The sequence below is a fragment of the Rhinopithecus roxellana genome, chromosome 6 (assembly GCF_007565055.1).
Source record: "Rhinopithecus roxellana isolate Shanxi Qingling chromosome 6, ASM756505v1, whole genome shotgun sequence".
NCBI classification, from domain to species: domain Eukaryota; kingdom Metazoa; phylum Chordata; class Mammalia; order Primates; family Cercopithecidae; genus Rhinopithecus; species Rhinopithecus roxellana.
In genome coordinates this window covers 88,461,846-88,479,334 of record NC_044554.1, presented here as the reverse complement: position 1 = coordinate 88,479,334, position 17,489 = coordinate 88,461,846, and the positions used below count along the sequence as shown (strand labels likewise).

Here is a 17,489-nt window from a genome sequence, read left to right as displayed (position 1 = left end):
ATTGGTCTATGTGTCTGTTTTTGTGCTAGCACCATGCTGTTTTGGTTATTGTAGCCTTGAAATATAGTTTGAAGTTGGGTAGTATGATGCCTCTGGCTTTGTCCTTTTTGTTTAGGATTGCTTTGGCTATTTGAACTATTTTTTGGTTTCATATGTTTTATTTTAATTAATTAATTTTAACCTTATTTACATTGAAGGAGTATCCCTATAAGTTTTAGGGTAGTTTTTGTAATTATGTGAAAAATGTCATTGGTAGTTTGATAGGAATAGCATTGAATCTGTAAATTGCTTTCCATAGTATGGTCATTTTAACAATATTGAATTTTCCTATCCATGAGCATGGACTGTTTTTCCATTTGTTTTTATTGTCTCTGATTTCTTTTAGCAGTGTTTTGTAATTCTCATTGTAGAAATCTTTCTCCTCTCTAGTTAGCTGTATTCCTAAGTATTCTTTTATAAGTTTTTTATTACTTTTCTCTGGCTATTGTGAATGAGATTGCGTTCTTGATTTGGCTCCCAGCTTGGACATTGTTGGTGCATAGAAATACTACTGACTTTGGTACATTGATTTTACATCCAGAAAGTTTGCTAAAGTTTTAAAAAGACATATCTAGGAGCTTTTAATTAGAGACTATAGGGCTTTCTAGGTATAAAATTATATCGTTTAGAAAAAAGATAGTGTGAATTTCTGTCTTCCTATATGGATTTATTTTCTTTCTTTCTCTTGCCTGGTTGCTCTGGCTGGGACCTCCACTACTATGTTGAATAGCAATGGGGAAAGTGAACATCCTTTTGTTGTTCCAGTTCTCAAAGCAAGTGTTTCTAGCTTTTACGTGTTCAGTATGGTGTTGGCTATGAGTTTGTCATAGATGGCTCTCCTAATTTTGAGGTATGTTCCTTCAATGCCTACTTTGTTGAAGGTTTTTAAAATGAAAGGATGTTGGATTTTATCAAAAGCCTTTTCTGCATCTGTTTCGATAATCATGTGGGTTTTTTTTTTTTTTTTTTTTTTTAGTTCTTTTATGTGATCAATCATATTTATTGATTTGCCTGTGTTGAACCAACCTTTCATCCTAGGAGTAAAGCCTACTTGATCGTGGTGGATTAGCTTTTTGATATGCTGATGGATTCAGTATGCTAGTATTTTGTTGAGGATTTTGCATCCATATTCATCAGAGATATTGGCTTGAAGTTTTATTTTTTACATTATGGCTCTGCCATGTTTTGGCATCAGAATGAGGCTGGCCTTATAGAATGAGTAAGGGAGGAATCCCTCCTCAATTTTTTGGAATAGTTTCAGTATGATTGGTATCCACTCTCCTTATATGTCTGGTAGAATTTGGTTGTGAAGTCATCTGTTCTAGGGCTTTTTCTGGCTGGTAGGCTTTTTATTGGTGATTCAGTCTTGGAACTTGTTATTGATCTATTCAGGGTTTTCATTTCTTCTTGGTTCAATCTTTGGAGGTTATGTATTTCCAGGAATTCAGCCATTTCTTCTAGGTTTCCCAGTTTGTGTCTATGGAGTTGTTCATAACAGTCTCTCAGAGTTTTTTGCTTTTCTATGGGGTCAATGGTAATATCTCCTTTGTCATTTCTGATTGTGTTTATCTGGGTCTTCTCTCTCTTTCTCTTTATTAGTCTAGCTAGTGGTCTATTAAACTTACTTGTTCTTTCAAAGAATCAACTCATGGTTTTCTTGATCTTTTGTATGGTGTTTTGTGTCTCAATTTCATTCAGTTCATCTCTGATTTGGTTATTTCTTATCTTCTGCTAGATTTTGGGTTGGTTTGCTCTTACTTTTTTGGTTCCTCTAGGTGTGATGTTAGGTTGTTAATTTGAGATCTTTCTAACTTTTTGAAGTCGGCATTTAGCTCTGTAAACTTTCCTCTTAACACTGCTTTAACTGTGTTCCAGCAATCCTGGTATGTTGTATCTTTATTTTCATTAGTTTCAAAGAATTTCTTGATTTCCACCATAATTTCTTTGTTGACTCAAAAAGTCATTCAGGGGCAGGTTGTTTAATTTCCATGTAATTATGTGGTTTTGAGAGATGTTCTTAGTGTTGATTTATGTTTTTTTTTTGCTGAGACTTTCTATTCCTCTGACAAGTTTTTCAATTTTTCCATTTGTTTTAAGCATGCTCATTAGAGTATATTTATGATTGTTGCTTTAAAATCCTTGATAATACTAATATTTCTTTCATCTCAGTATTGGAATCCATTTATTTTCTCATTCAGTTTGAGACCTTTCTGGTTCTTGATGAGTGATTTTCACTTGAAACCTAGACATTTTGAGTATTATGTTATGAGACTGGATTTTATTTAAACCTGCTATTTTAACTGGATACCTCTGGCATCACTCAAGCAAAGGAAGGGGAAAAGGGGGAAGGCACCATCTTGTTGCTTTCAGCATCACCTGAGGTCAGGAGTTTGAGACTAGCCTGGTCAACATGGTGAAACCCTGTCTCTACAAAAGATACAAAAATTAGCCAGGCATGGTGGCAGGCACTTGTAATCCCAGCTACTTGGGAAGCTTAGGCAGGAGAATTGGCTTGAACCCAGGAGGAAGAGGTTGCAGTGAGCCAAGATTGCACCACTGCACTCCAGTCTGACTGAAAAGAGTGAGACTCCATCTAAAAAAAAAAAAAAAAAAAAAAAAAAAAAAAAAAAAAAAAAAAGAAGAAGAAGAAAAGAAAAGAAAAAGAAAAGGCCCAGGGAAGATGGAAATCTAACTTCCCCACTTGGCCTTTGTTTACATGGTAGGGGTGGAACCACATTTCTTTCTCTTTTGACTTTTTTGGTACTTTTTATATATTTGTCTTAGTCTGTTTTGTGCTGTTTGAACAAAGTATCTGAGATTAGGTAATTTATAAAGAATAGAAATTTATATCTCACAATTCTGGAGTCTAAGAATTCTGGAGTCCAAGGAAGTCCAAGATCAAGGCGCCAGCAGATTTGGTGTCTGGTGAAGGCTGCTCTCTGCTTCCAAGATGGTGCCTTGATGTTGCATCTTCTGAAGGAGAGGAACCCTGTGTCCTCACATGGCCAACAGTAGGAGAGTAAGAGAGCTTTAATCTCACTCATGAGGGGGGAATCCTCATGGCCTAATCACCTCTTATAGGTCCCATCTATTAATACTATCACATTGGCCATTAAGTTTCAACACCTGAATTTTGGATGGGACACATTCAAATCATAGCAGTGCCCACTGGTGTTTCTGGATTGCCAGTCTCTTTAACTCCAAATCTGAGAAAATGAGGCACAGAGAGAGTCCATGGAACTCATAACCATGTTGTACTTTGGGTCTCAAGTCTGTCTTCTCTCTACTTTTCAGAGTCTTCTTATGTTTGATTTGTATGTAACTCAAAGGGTTTTCAGTTGTACTTCAAGGGAGTAATCAGGAAAAGTACATCTACTCCATCTTCCCAATAGCAAACATTTGTATTACTTAAATATTTATATATTGTATTTTCATTTTCATTCAGTTCAAATTATTTTCTAATTTCTCGTGTGATTTCTTCTTTGATCCATCAGCAGTTTAAAATTGTGTTATTATGGACACAGGGAGGGGAACAACACTCACTGGGGCTTGCAGGGGAAAGGCAGGGGAGGGGAAAGCATCAGGGAAAAGGGCAAATGCATGCTGGGCTTAATACTTAGATGATGGGTCAATAGGTGCAGCAAACCACCATGGCACACGTTTACTTATGTAACAAACCTGCACATCCTGCACATGTACCCCGGAACTTAAAAATAATAATAATTTTTAAAAACCTTCGAGAAATACACACACACACAAATAACAAAATAAAATAAAACCGTGTTGCTTAATTTCCAGGTACTTGGAAAATTTCTCAGATTTTGATTTCTGTAAGTGTTTAATGTAATTTGTAATAGTAACAATTGGATAATATAGATCTGCCTAAGATTAAAGCCACAGTTTTCTGCACTCACTTTCTCTGCATCCTTGCTTACTCTTTGGAGGCACTCCTCTGTTTTTATTTACTCTAATGGCTATCTTCATAACTCTAATGTAAATGCAAAAACCCGAATGCAAAACCTATTTCCTGTATCTTCAATTTCAGTTAATGTTGACTTTCTCTGTATATATAAAATGAGGGTTTAACTTATTACACTAGCCCCATTTCTCTCAGTGTTTGATACTTAGTATTTTTAATTTTTTGGTTATACCTGAATCTTAATTATACAGTAAAATTCTCTATTTCTTGTTTCATTAATTTCTAACAGTATGGTCTCAGTGACAACTTTCTTTTTTACTTATTCAACAATATTTATTGAATAATTAGTAAGCACAGTTTTCAATTTCTTCTTTGACGCTATCAAAAATGTCAAAAGTAATTATAATATAGTTCAGTTGTTTTTAAAACTTGGTAGCATTATGAAGAACAGGAGTTGTTCCCAGTCTTTTCACATCACAGAGATAAAAAATTGAGAGAATCTAGATTTACTCCAACACTACGTAGTTCTGCAATGTTGAATTTTATGTTCATACTTATTGTGTTCACAGGAGATAGATTTCTCATTTACAAATAAAAATGTAAGTTTAGAACAGAATGTTTTAAAAAGGTAAAAGCATTCACTGCATACTATGTGCCAGCACTATACTTAGGACATATATGACTGTATATGTGAGCTCTTATCTCACTTCTCTTATAGAATAGTTATTATTAAACTCATTTGAGAGATGAAGTGATTGACAGCTGTTGAAGGATTACTTGAGACCGTAGAAACTATAACTTGTAGAGTCAGAATTTGAGTTCAATTCTGACATCAAAGCTATGCTTTTCCTGCTATATCAAGCTGCATAATAAATCTACACTTGTGAGATGTGGAGAGACGTTTATGATGTTTAGCGATGCATATTACATTAACACTGATAATGTGATCTCATTAGGTAGTATTGAGTAACTCTAATTTCATGTTTTAAATGCTTAGGGGGAGGACTGGAAAGATAATCACCAGCTTTTTTCTTTTTTGAGATGGAGTTTCGGTCTTGTCACCCCGGCTGGAGTGCTGTGGTGTGATCTTGGCTTACTGCTGCCTGTGCCTTCCGATTTCAAGTGATTCTCCTGCCTCAGCCTCCCGAGTAGCCGGCATTGCAGGTGCCCACCACCACGCCCAGCTAATTTTTGTATTTTTAGTAAACATTTGGTTTCACCATGTTGGCCAGGCTAGTCTCGAACTCCTGACCTTGTGATCCGCCCGCCTTGGCCTCCTAAAGTGCTGCGATTACAGGCATGAGCCACTGCGACTAGCCAATCACCAAAATATTAAAAATGGTTAGCTCTAAGAGGTGCTTACTTTCTCAACTCTTTATTTTTTGACTTTTTCCCCTAGTGATCTCACATTAGTTTTCCAGAATGTATAATGTTATTTTTAAAAGACCTCTGAGACATGAACATTCTGTTGGGATTTTTTTTCTCTTGTTATTTTTTCTTTGTCTTTGAACATTTAAAAATAGCTTGCAGATTGGAAAGAACTGGTCAATTAAATCTTCTGGTTGCTTAAAATTGTAATGGGCACAGGTGCTATTATTCTATTCTGTTCCAGTGTTTATAATATATTTTATATTTTATGAAGAAATAAATTCAAGGATCTAAATGAAATGAATTATGAAATGTTTCTGTAAATCTTTGTATTTTTCTATTAATCACCATATTTTAATTATATACTTTTATATTGACTTACAGTTACTATTATTTATATTACAGAATTGGTTACCACATATATAATATCTTTGTATATAGAAGCATAATGTATAATTTTGAAGTGACTGATTCCCAAGTGAAATGATCTAAATGAATTTGTCAGAGTTTATAATGTCTGGGGCAACCATCACAAAATCGTGTTTTGGAAAGATTATTATTATGAAGATAATGTATTTTCCTTCATTATCTCTTTGTTTTTATCTTTTATAAGGTAGTCATAGCCTCCTGGTATCACACATTCATGGGAATAATGAATTTATTTGGACTAGAAACTAAGACCTGCTGGAATGTCACCAGAATAGAACCTCTTAATGCAGTTCAAAGCTGTGAAGGCATGTTTCTTCCAAAAATACTGTCATTTGTAAACATTCATAAACATGTAATAATATTATGATTCACTTTTAAGAATTATTGTAAAATACTGTTGTTGATTTAAAAAAAAATTAGAACTGACTCACCTCAATGAGTATTTTCCATTTTAAAGTAGTTTTCTGAGCAGGCTGTGTACTTACAAATTTGAGTACGAATTTTGGAATTTGAGTATTAACATATCCCATTGTAAGGCAATCTTGACTGTAAGTCAGTCTTCTATTTCAGAATGCGAGATACAGAAAGATGTTTTTTGGGGTAGCTTCAATATATAAATTTTGAGGATAGATTAAATAGTCAGATATCTATTTGTAATAGCTAATATATAAATTTATGCATACATATTAAAAATCAGATATGTAATAATAGATTGATTTAGAAATATTACTTTTTTATATATGCTCATAGTCCATGAGTAGTATTAATAAAACTCATCCCGTTTATCTTCTACATTGGTTTCTTTGTCAAAGAACTGCTTTTGGAATCATCTAACAGCTTTCCAGGATACATAGTGGTCACTTCTATTTAAGATGTTTGCATTTCAGCACTTTTACAATTCAAGTACGGTGCTGTCCCTTGAGACTCTCATTCAGAGCCACATGTATCTCTTTTCATAACACTAACACTGTTGTTTTTTCTTTATTTCTTCAAATTTTTAACAACATGACGTAGTATGTTTTATGAATGAATTTTTAGACTTGTTTGTAACAACATTCAACTCTTGGGATATAAACTAAATCTATTTTCCTTACAGTTTTTGCTGATTCCCTCAGTAAAAATAGAATTGATGAGGATGTTTGAGGGGCAATTATACTTTTTGTGTATGATGTAAAGGATTGGAGAAAATGCCTCATAAAATGAGAGGCTTTGCAATGATTCAGTCAGCTGGAAGGTGTGACCCTGTCTGAGTGGTGAAAATGATCACCTAAGTATGGTGTTAGTTACATTCCCTATAAGTGATAGGTTCGTGTTTGGCACTAGGGACACAGAGATGAACCAGCTAGGTGTGGAGCCTTACCCTCATTGAGTTTATGCTGTAAGGGAGCTGTTAGCAGTTACAACTGTGATGGATATTACAAATAAGAAAATAAGGTTCCCGATATTAGGAGTAAGAGAGGGTAAGTATTTTAAGAATAGGGAATAACATATTCAAATATCCTGAAGCAAGAGAGAACTGAAAGAAGGCTAGAATTCCTGGAATTAATGGAGAAGAAAAATGATGTGAAATGGTGCTGGGAATATAAGGAAGGATCAGATCATGAAAGGCGTGCACTGGCGAAGGATTTTATACTTTATCCATTGAAGAATTTTAACAGAGTTTCATTTTAAAACATTATTTAGTCAATGGTATGGAAAGAATATTAGTAAAGGGACAAAAGTATGTTCAGGGAGGCCAGGTAGGAGACTATTATATTCTCAGCAAGTGACTGCAGGAAAGATAATGTGGAAATGCCTGGGTGTGAGAGATTTTGGAAGTAGCATGGACAAGACTTGGTAATTGTTTGGTAAGAGAGGGGAAGGTGAGTGAAGAATCATGTGAAGCACAGTTGGGTTTCTAGCTTAAGTAACTGAGCTCCTTTGAATGGTAGGAAGCATTTGAACAGCAGCAGGTTTGTATTGTTATGTTACATTGTGTATGCATTAATTTGAGGTACTTAAGACACCTCAGAGTGGGGACATGAAGTGGCTATCTGGATATGAGAATAAGGAGAAAGTTCTGGATTAAATGTAGAGTTGGAGTCATCTGTATATAGATCATTGGAGCCATGGATGTGGAAGAATTTCTTTATGGAGAATGTGCAGATGGAGAAATGAAGGGGGCATATGACAGAGCCTAAGGTGGTCCAATATTAAAGAGTGGTAAATAAAACAAGAGAAGTTACTGGAACTGACTGAAAGGAGTGATCAGAGAGGCAGGGGGAATCAGAAGGCCAGCCTTCAGACCTTTGCTGCAGCCAATTAAAGTGAAATAACCTTTGACAAGTTGAATATCTTATGTTCTGTTTTCTTGACCATAAGAAAAGTATTTTTATACCAGCTAATATCATAAACTTGTTCTGAGAAAAATGTGGGATGATCGTTAAGTACATATTTCCACACACATGCATAATCTTCTATGTGGAATATACTAAGATTCTAGCTATACATAATAATGGATCAAATGACTGGATCATTTCATATAGACTAAAGCTGTACCCTGAAGTCAAAACCATATCTTAACTCTTCCTACAGCCTAGCAAAAGATAAAGATAATGCAATGGTTTTTCTTTTGTATTCATTAAGTGGTTCTACAGACAGTTCCAGACACTGAACACTAGCAGCATCAGCTAAATAAATGTGAATCCCCGACAAATCATTACAGTATAATAGTAATTCCTTAGAGGAAAGTGCAAATGCAATTATAAAAAGTATAAGGTATAAGTGTAACTATATAATACCTCATTAAGAGTGAGCTTACATATGTGTATGTGTCTATATACACACACATATATATATATACACACACACACATATATATGTGTCTGCATACACACACACACACATACAAACTCTTATAAGGGTAAAGAATTAAACACAGCAGCAATCTGGAAAGCAAATGCTTTCAGCAAATTCATGAGCTCGTGATTGCAAAGCACTGAGATAATTATGCCCAATTGCTTTAGAGTCATATATTCATTAAACACTGATTATCTGTATCTTTTCAAAGGATTGGGAGATCCTGCTTGCTTTTATGTTGGTGTAATCTTTATTTTAAATGGACTAATGATGGGATTGTTCTTCATGTATGGAGCATACCTGAGGTAAGACTACTACTGAATTAAGAGACCTTCCAGTGGGCTTATACAGACTGGCTGATATTTGTTGATTAAATGAACAGGAAAATTAATGAGATTAGATTCATACCAGGAAAGCTTGTGGATTTATTTGATTTTTCAGAAGCTTAACCAATATGTAACCAGAACTGGAGATGTCACTAAAATTCTATCTCAAAATCATCCCTTTTATTCTGTTGTTTAAACAGATTTCCTAACAAAGGCTTTAATGGAATATCTCCTAGTTCATGTGTAAAATTAATAAATCATTGGAAGAAATCTTTTGTTAGCAGTAATAGCAGCTTATTTCTAATTGTGTTCTCTAAGGATGAAATTAAGAAAGCAGTAGGAAAAACTGTGTATCACATGCGGTGGGCACTTACATCTGCAAGCCTGTCTATCTTGATAAGAGTACCATGGGAAGCAGCAGTAAGACCTGTCTCAGGTGATAAGTTGAAATTAATTTCAACGGCCATGTGTTTTGCCCCCACACTTAATTGCTCCCTGAGATAGCCATATCAGCTAGTTTTTGCCAATGAAAGCTAAGGTGAAGTCAGTTTTGGTTACATCTAGGAAAGTATCTGCCTTTCTCACAAAAGGATAGACTTAGCTGCCCCTTCTCTGTTTCTTCCTGCTTTCATTACACTAAGATGTCATGCCCAGAACTGCAGCAGTCATCTTGTGACCATAAGGGAAAGGCCATAAACAGAAGATCTATCTGGCCTACCATCCTTCTGCTGCTGAACCAATGCCAACAGATACTTATCTTTCATTTTTCTTGTTGAATGATATAATAAACAACATCTATATTGTGTAAGCCACCTTTGTTAGGTTTTCTGTTTCTTTCAGTGGAACATATTCCTAGCTGAATCATCAGATTTCTTTACAATGTTGTTCTTGTCGTGCAAAACATTTAAAATTAAAATTAATAGTTTTACTCTTTCAACAAATATTTATTGAGTTTTCATAGTGCTTATGTCAATATAGAGATTAATAAATATACACACTCTTTGTTTTAGGAAGTTTTCAGCATAAAAAAGACTAGCATAGAATCAATGAAAACTAGTGACATAGTCAGTGTTGTACCAGGGATACTATCCAGCACAGTACATAAAAAGAAAAGTAGTAATAAGTATAAGCATTGGAAAACTTGAAAAAAAAGAAATAAATGCTCTTAAAAGTAGATTACATAGTGTATCTAGAAAAATTTTTAAAGTGTATGGATATAGTATTTGCAATAATAAGAAAATTTACAATGTTACTTGATGTAAGCATTAATATTAAAATTCAAATTATAAATTTTATACTTTAGCATCAAATAGAAAATGAAATTTTGAAAGGATACTATTTAGAATAGCATTAGAAGCATGACATTCCTCAGAATAAATCCAACAAAAGATATATATGACAGCTATGGGAACATGATTAGAACTTTCCTGAGATATGTCTAGGAAAATCTAAGTGGAGAAATATTCTACATTCATTGATTGAAGACTTGATGTTAAAAAGATTTATAGATTCAATGCTCTACCAGTCAAAATTCCAACATATTTTTTGTTGACTTTGATGAGTTGATTTAAAAGTTATTCATAAATGCAAAGGGCCAAATACAGTTAAGGTATTCTTGAAAAAGGAGGATTTGCCCTATCAATTGTTGCTATATTATAAAGCCAATGTAAAAAGACACTATGATATTGGCACAGGAATAGACAAATAGATAACTGAAATAGAGTACAGCCCAGAAGCAGAAATGTACATTTAAAGGCATTCGATATATGGAAGAGTGGGTATCGCAGATTGGTGGGTAAGGACAGGCATTTTAATAAATAGTGCTGGAATAATTGGGAGATCATATGGAACAAGGAGAAACTGGAACTATATAAATAATAAATCCAAGTTGAATTAAACACTCAAATATGAAAGACAAATTTATAAAGTGTTCAGCATATAATATAGAAAAAGTCACTTGGAATAAGAAATGATTTCTTAAACAAGATACAAAAATCCAGCCATGAAGAAAAACTGATAAATTTGATGAAAGAACTTCAGTTCCTCAAAAGAACTGTAAGATAAAAAATAAACCTCCAAGTGAGTGAAGATATTTACAAAGTATATACCCCATCTACTATCCAGAAATTCCATTCATTAACTTGATAAATATTTATTGAAAGCCTGTTGCAACCAGGAGCACTGTTCTGGGTGCTTGGAATACAGAACAGAAATCCCTGTCCTTGTGAAGTTTATGTTAGAGTGGGACGATAAAGACAAAGAAGAAAGACAACCTGATAGAAAAATGGACAAAATGTTTATGAACTGATATTTCCCAGAAGAACACCAAATAGTCAATAAACATATGTAAAGTTGACCACCATCATTAGTCATGAAGTAAATACACATTCAAACCACAGTGAAATACCAACTCACATCTAATAGATTGAAAAATGAGCTTTCATCCATCACAGGTGGACACATAAATTGGTACAACTATTTTGGTAAACAGTGTACATTATCTTGTAAAGTTGAAGATATAGATACCTTGTAACTCAGTAATTCTAATTTAAAGTATATATTCCCAAAAAAGTCTTGCACATGTAGACTAGGAAGTACGTACAATAATATAGTAGCATTATTTGCAATAGCTTCAAACTGGTAACAACCCAAATATCCATTAACAGAGAAATGAATACATTTTGGTTTATTAACATGGTGGGACAGTATACAATAATGAGAATGAATGAACTGTATGGCTACATACAACATGGTTAAATCTTACAAATATAATTTTGAATGAATGAATCCAGGTACAAAATTTAAAAAAAAATACTGCATACTTCCATTGGTATGTTGTTTAAAAACAGATTAAAGTAAATCATAGTTTGATATGTATATACAAATTGTTATGTTGATAATCTCAAAAATCAGGTCAGTAGCTGATTCTTATCTTGGAGGCTGGCAAGTGGAGACTCAGTATAATCATTTCTCTATTTCAGTTAATTATATGGTGACTACATGGATGTTCCCTTTACAATAGTTCTATGAGCTAGAAATTTTAGGCACTTTTCTATATGCCATATAGAAAAAAATATAAGCTCAATAAAGTATTTTGAAGGAAAAGGATTGCTTTGAGATTGTTTGGGCAGGTTTAAAAATGTTCTATTTGTTTTAAAAAAGTTCTGTTTTTGGGCCGGGTGCAGTGGCTCATGCCTGTAATCCCAGCACTTTGGAAAGCTCATAAGGTCAGGAGATTGAGACCATCCTGGCTAACACGGTGAAACCCTGTCTCTACTAAAAATACAAAAAAAAAAAAAAAAAAAATTAGCCGGGGGTGGTGGCGGGCACCTGTAGTCCTGGCTACTCGGGAGGCTGAGGCAGGACAATGGCGTGAACCCGGGAGGTGGAGCTTCCAGTGAGCCGGCATTGCACCACTGCACTCCAGCCTGGACAGAGTGAGACTCCGTCTCAAAACTAACTAACTAAATAAATAAATAAGTTCTGTTTTTCAAAATAGTTTGTATTTCTTATCCTTTTTGTTTTCTAGTATGGAAAATTGTTACAAAACAATGACTAAAACTTTTAAAAATCAGTATATTTCATTGAGAGGGCTACCGAAGAAGTGCTAATTTCTCTCTAAATTGGTTATATAGTCCTGGAATATAAAATACACTATTAGGCTCTATCTAGCCTTTAAGAAGGATATACAGATTCAACCAATATTGACTGTAGATATGTAATCAAAACTGTGAGGACAATGGAAACTGGCATTTGCGGAACAAAAGAAATAGAAATTTGTGGAAAATGTTTGTATTTGTTACCATGGCTACCCTCCCCACTGGCACTAACTGGGAAGGTAGATACTCTACTTCTATTCTTTCGGTGGCTAACCATAAAATGTTAACATACAGATATAATTTCTTCAAGTATAAAATACATTGATATCCTTCCCCTTCTTCCAATCAAACAAGGAGTCTTGGAATGCTTTTCTTCAAAACGTCCTCTCATATCTTTTTTTTTTTATTATTATACTTTAAGTTCTAGGGTACATGTGCACAACATTCAGGTTTGTTACATATATACACATGTGCCATGTTGGTGTGCTGCACCCATTAACTCGTCATTTACATTAGGTATATCTCCTAATGCTATCCCTCATCCCATCCCCCACCCCATGACAGGCCCTGGTGTGTGATGTTCCCCACCCTGTGTCAAAGTATTCTCCTTGTTCAGTTCCCACCTATGAGTGAGAACATGTGGTGTTTGGTTTTCTGTCCTTGTGATAGTTTGCTCAGAATGATGGTTTCCAGCTTCATCCATGTCCATACAAAGGACATGAACTCATCCTTTTTTATAGTTGCATAGTATTCCATGGTGTATATGTGCCACATTTTCTTAATCCAGTCTATCACTGATGGACATTTGGGTTGGTTTCAAGTCTTTGCTATTGTGAATAGTGCTGCAATAAACATGTGTGCACGTGTCTTTATAGCAGCATGATTTATAATCCTTTGGTTATGTACCCAGTAATGGGATAGCTGGGTCAAATGGTATTTCCAATTCTACATCCTTGAGGAATCGCCACACTGTCTTCCACAATGGTCAAACTAGTTGACAGTCCCACCAACAGTGTAAAAGTGTTCCTATTTCTCTACATCCCCTCCAGTACCTGTTGTTTCCTGACTTTAAAGATCACCATGCTAACTGTTGTGAGATGGTATCTCATTGTGGTTTTGATTTGCATTTCTCTGATGGCCAATGATGATGAGCATTTTTTCATGTGTCTGTTGGCTGCATAAATGTCTTCTTTTGAGAAGTGTCTGTTCAAATCCTTTGCCCACTTTTTGATGGGGTTGTTTGATTTTTTCTTGTAAATTTGTTTAAGTTCTTCGTAGATTCTGAATATTAGCCCTTTGTCAGATGGGTAGATTGTAAAATTTTTCTCCCATTCTGTAGGTTGCCTGTTACACTCTGATGGTAGTTTCTTTTGCTGTGCAGAAGCTCTTTAGTTTAATTAGATCCCATTTGTGAATTTTGGCTTTTGTTGCCATTGCTTTTGGTGTTTTAGTCATGAAGTCCTTGCCCATGCCTATGTCCTGAATGGTATTGCCTAGGTTTTCTTCTAGAGTTTTTATGGTTTTAGGTCTAACATTTAAGTCTTTAATGCATCTTGAATTAATTTTTGTAAAAGGCGTAAGGAAGGGATCCAGTTTCAGCTTTCTACATATGGCTAGCTGGTTTTCCCAGCACCATTTATTAAATAGGGAATCTTTTCCCCATTTCTTGGTGTTGTCAGGTTTGTCAAACATCAGATAATTGTACATGTGTGGTATTATGTCTGAGGGCTCTGTTCTGTACCATGCTGTTTTGGTTACTGTAGCCTGGTAGTATAGTTTGAAGTCAGGTAGCGTGATACCTCCAGCTTTGTTCTTTTGGCTTAGGATTGTCTTGGCACTGAGGGCTCTTTTTTGGTTCCATGTGAAATTTAAAGTAGTTTTTTCCAATTCTGTGAAGAAAGTCATTGGTAGCTTGATGGGGATGACATTGAATCTATAAATTACCTTGGGCAGTATGGCCATTTTCACGATACTGACTCTTCTTATCCATGAGCATATAATGTTCTTCCATTTGTTTGTGTCCTCTTTTATTTCTCTGGGAAGTGGTTTGTAGTTCTCCTTGAAAAGGTCCTTCACATTCCTTGTAAGTTGGATTCCTACATATTCTCTTTGAAGCAATGACAGTTGTGAATGGCAGTTCACTCATTGTGAATGGCAGTTCACTCATGATTTGGCTCTCTGTTTATCTGTGTATAAGAATGCTTGTGATTTTTGCACCTTGATTTTGTATCCTGAGACTTTGCTGAAGTTGCTTATCAGCTTAAGGAGATTTTGGGCTGAGATGATGGGGTTTTCTAAATATACAATCATGTCATCAGCAAACAGGGACAATTTGACTTCCTTTTTTCCTAATTGAATACCCTTTATTTCTTTCTCTTGCCTGATTGCCTTGGCCAGAACTTCCTTTTCTGTTGAAAAGGAGTGAACACAGAGGACATCCCTGTCTTGTGCCAGTTTTCAAAAGGAATGATTTCAGTTTTTGCCCATTCAATATGATATTGGCTGTGGGTTTGTCATAAACAGCTCTTATTATTTTGAGATACGTCCCATCAATACCTAGTTTATTGAGAGTTTTTAGCATGAAGGGCTGTTGAATTTTGTCAAAGGCCTTTTCTGCATCTACTGAGATATTCATGTGGTTTTTGTCTTTGATTATATTTATATGCTGGATTACGTTTATTGATTTTCGTATGTTGAACCAGCCTTGCATGGTTCCATCAAGTGATGAAACCAACTTGATTGTGGTGGATAAGCTTTTTGATTTGCTACTGGATCCGGTTTGCCAGTATTTTATTGAGGAATTTTGCATTGATGTTCATAAGGGATATTGGTCTAAAATTCTCTTTTTTTGTTGTGTCTGTGCCAGGTTTTGGTATCAGGATGATGCTGGCCTCATAAAATGAGTTAGGGAGGATTCCTTCTTTTTCTATTGATTAGAATAGATTCAGAAGGAATGATACCAGCTCCTCTTTGTGCCTCTGGTAGAATTTGGCTGTGAATCCATCTGGTCTTGGACTTTTTATGGTTGGTAGGCTATTAATTATTGCCTCAATTTTAGAGACTGTTATTTGTCTATTCAGGGATTCAACTTCTTCCTGGTTTAGTCTTGGGAGGATGTATGTGTCCAGGAATTTATCCATTTCTTCTGGATTTTCTAGTTTATTTGCGTAGAGGTGTTTGTAGTATTCTGTGACGGTAGTTTATATTTTTGTGGGGTCGGTGGTGATATCCCCTTTATCATTTTTTATTGTGTCTATTTGATTCTTCTCTCCTTTCTTCTTTATTAGTCTTGCTAGCGGTCTATCAATGTTGTTGATCTTTTCAGAAAACCAGCTCCTGGATTCATTGATTTTTTGAAGGGTTTTTTTGTGTCTCTATCTCCTTCAGTTCTGCTCTGATCTTAGTTACTTCATGCCTTCTGCAAGCTTTTGAATGTGATTGCTCTTGCTTCTCTAGTTCTTTTAATTGTGATGTTAGAGTGTCAATTTTAGATATTTCCTGCTTTCTCTTGTGGGCGTTTAGTGCTGTAAATTTCCCCCTACACACTGCTTTAAATGTGTCCCAGAGATTCTGGTATGTTGTGTCTTTGTTCTCATTGGTTTCAAAGAACATCTTTATTTCTGCCTTCATTTCGTTATGTATCCAGTAGTCATTCAGGAGCAAGTTGTTCAGTTTCCATGTAGTTGAGCAGTTTTGAGTGAGTTTCTTAATCCTGAGTTCTAGTTTGATTGCACTGTGGTCTGAGAGACCGTTTGTTATAATTTCTGTTCTTTCACATTTGCTGAAGGGTGCTTTACTTCCAACAATTGATCAAGTTTGGAATAAGTGCGATGTGGTGCTGAGAAGAATATATATTCTGTTGATATGGGGTGGAGAGTTCTGTAGATGTCCATTAGGTCTGCTTGGTGCCAACCTGAGTTCAATTCCTGGATTTTAACTTTCTGCCTCGTGGATCTAATGTTGACAGTGTGGTGTTCAAGTTACCCATTATTATTGTGTGCGAGTCTAAGTCTCTATGCAAGTCTCTAAGTGCTTGCTTTATGAATCTGGGTGCTCCTGTATTGGGTGCATATATATTTAGGATAGTTAGCTCTTCTTGTTGAATTGATCCCTTTACCATTATATAATGGCCTTCTTTGTCTTTTGATCTTTGTTGGTTTAAAGTCTGTTTTATCAGAGACTAGGATTGCAACCCCTGCTTTTTTTGTTTGTTTGTTTTCCATTTGCTTGGTAGATCTTCCTCCATCCCTTTATTTTGAGCCTATGCATGTCTCTGCATGTGAGATGGGTCCCTGAATACAGCACACTGATGGGTCTTGACTCTTTATCCACTTTTTCAGTCTGTGTCTTTTAATTGGAGCTTTTAGCCCATTTACATTTAAGCTTAATATTGTTATGTGTGAATTTGATCCTGTCATTATGATATTAGCTGGTTGCTTTGCTCGTTAGTTGATGAAGTTTCTTCCTAGCATCAATGGTGTTTACATTTTGTCATGTTTTTGCAGTGGCTGGTACCGGTTATTCCTTTCCATGTTTAGTGCTTCCTTCAGGAGCTCTTGTAAGGCAGGCCTGGTGGGGACAAACTCTCTTCAGCATTTGTTTGTCTGTAAAGGACTTTATTTCCCCTTCACTTATGAAGCTTAGCTTGGCTGGATATGAAATTCTGGTTTGAAAATTCTTTTCTTTAAGAATGTCGAATATTAGCCCCACTCTCTTCTGACTTGTAGAGTTTCTGCCAAGAGATCTGCTGTTCGTCTGACGTGCTTCCCTTTGTGGGTAACCCGACCTTTCTCTCTGACTGTCCTTAACTTTTTTTCCTTCATTCCAACTTTGGTGAATCTCACAATTATGTGTCTTGGAGTTGCTCTTCTCGAGGAGTATCTTTGTGGCACTCTCTGTATTTCCTGAATTTGAATGTTGACCCACCTTGCTAGGTTAGGGAATTTCTCCTGTATAATATCCTGAAGAGTG

At 35.4% G+C, this 17,489-nt stretch overlaps 1 pseudogene; it reads left to right on the top strand.

The window, feature by feature from the left end:
- The window catches only part of LOC104666485, an 83,380-nt pseudogene that overhangs the window by 17,812 nt on the left and 48,079 nt on the right, over positions 1-17,489 (top strand).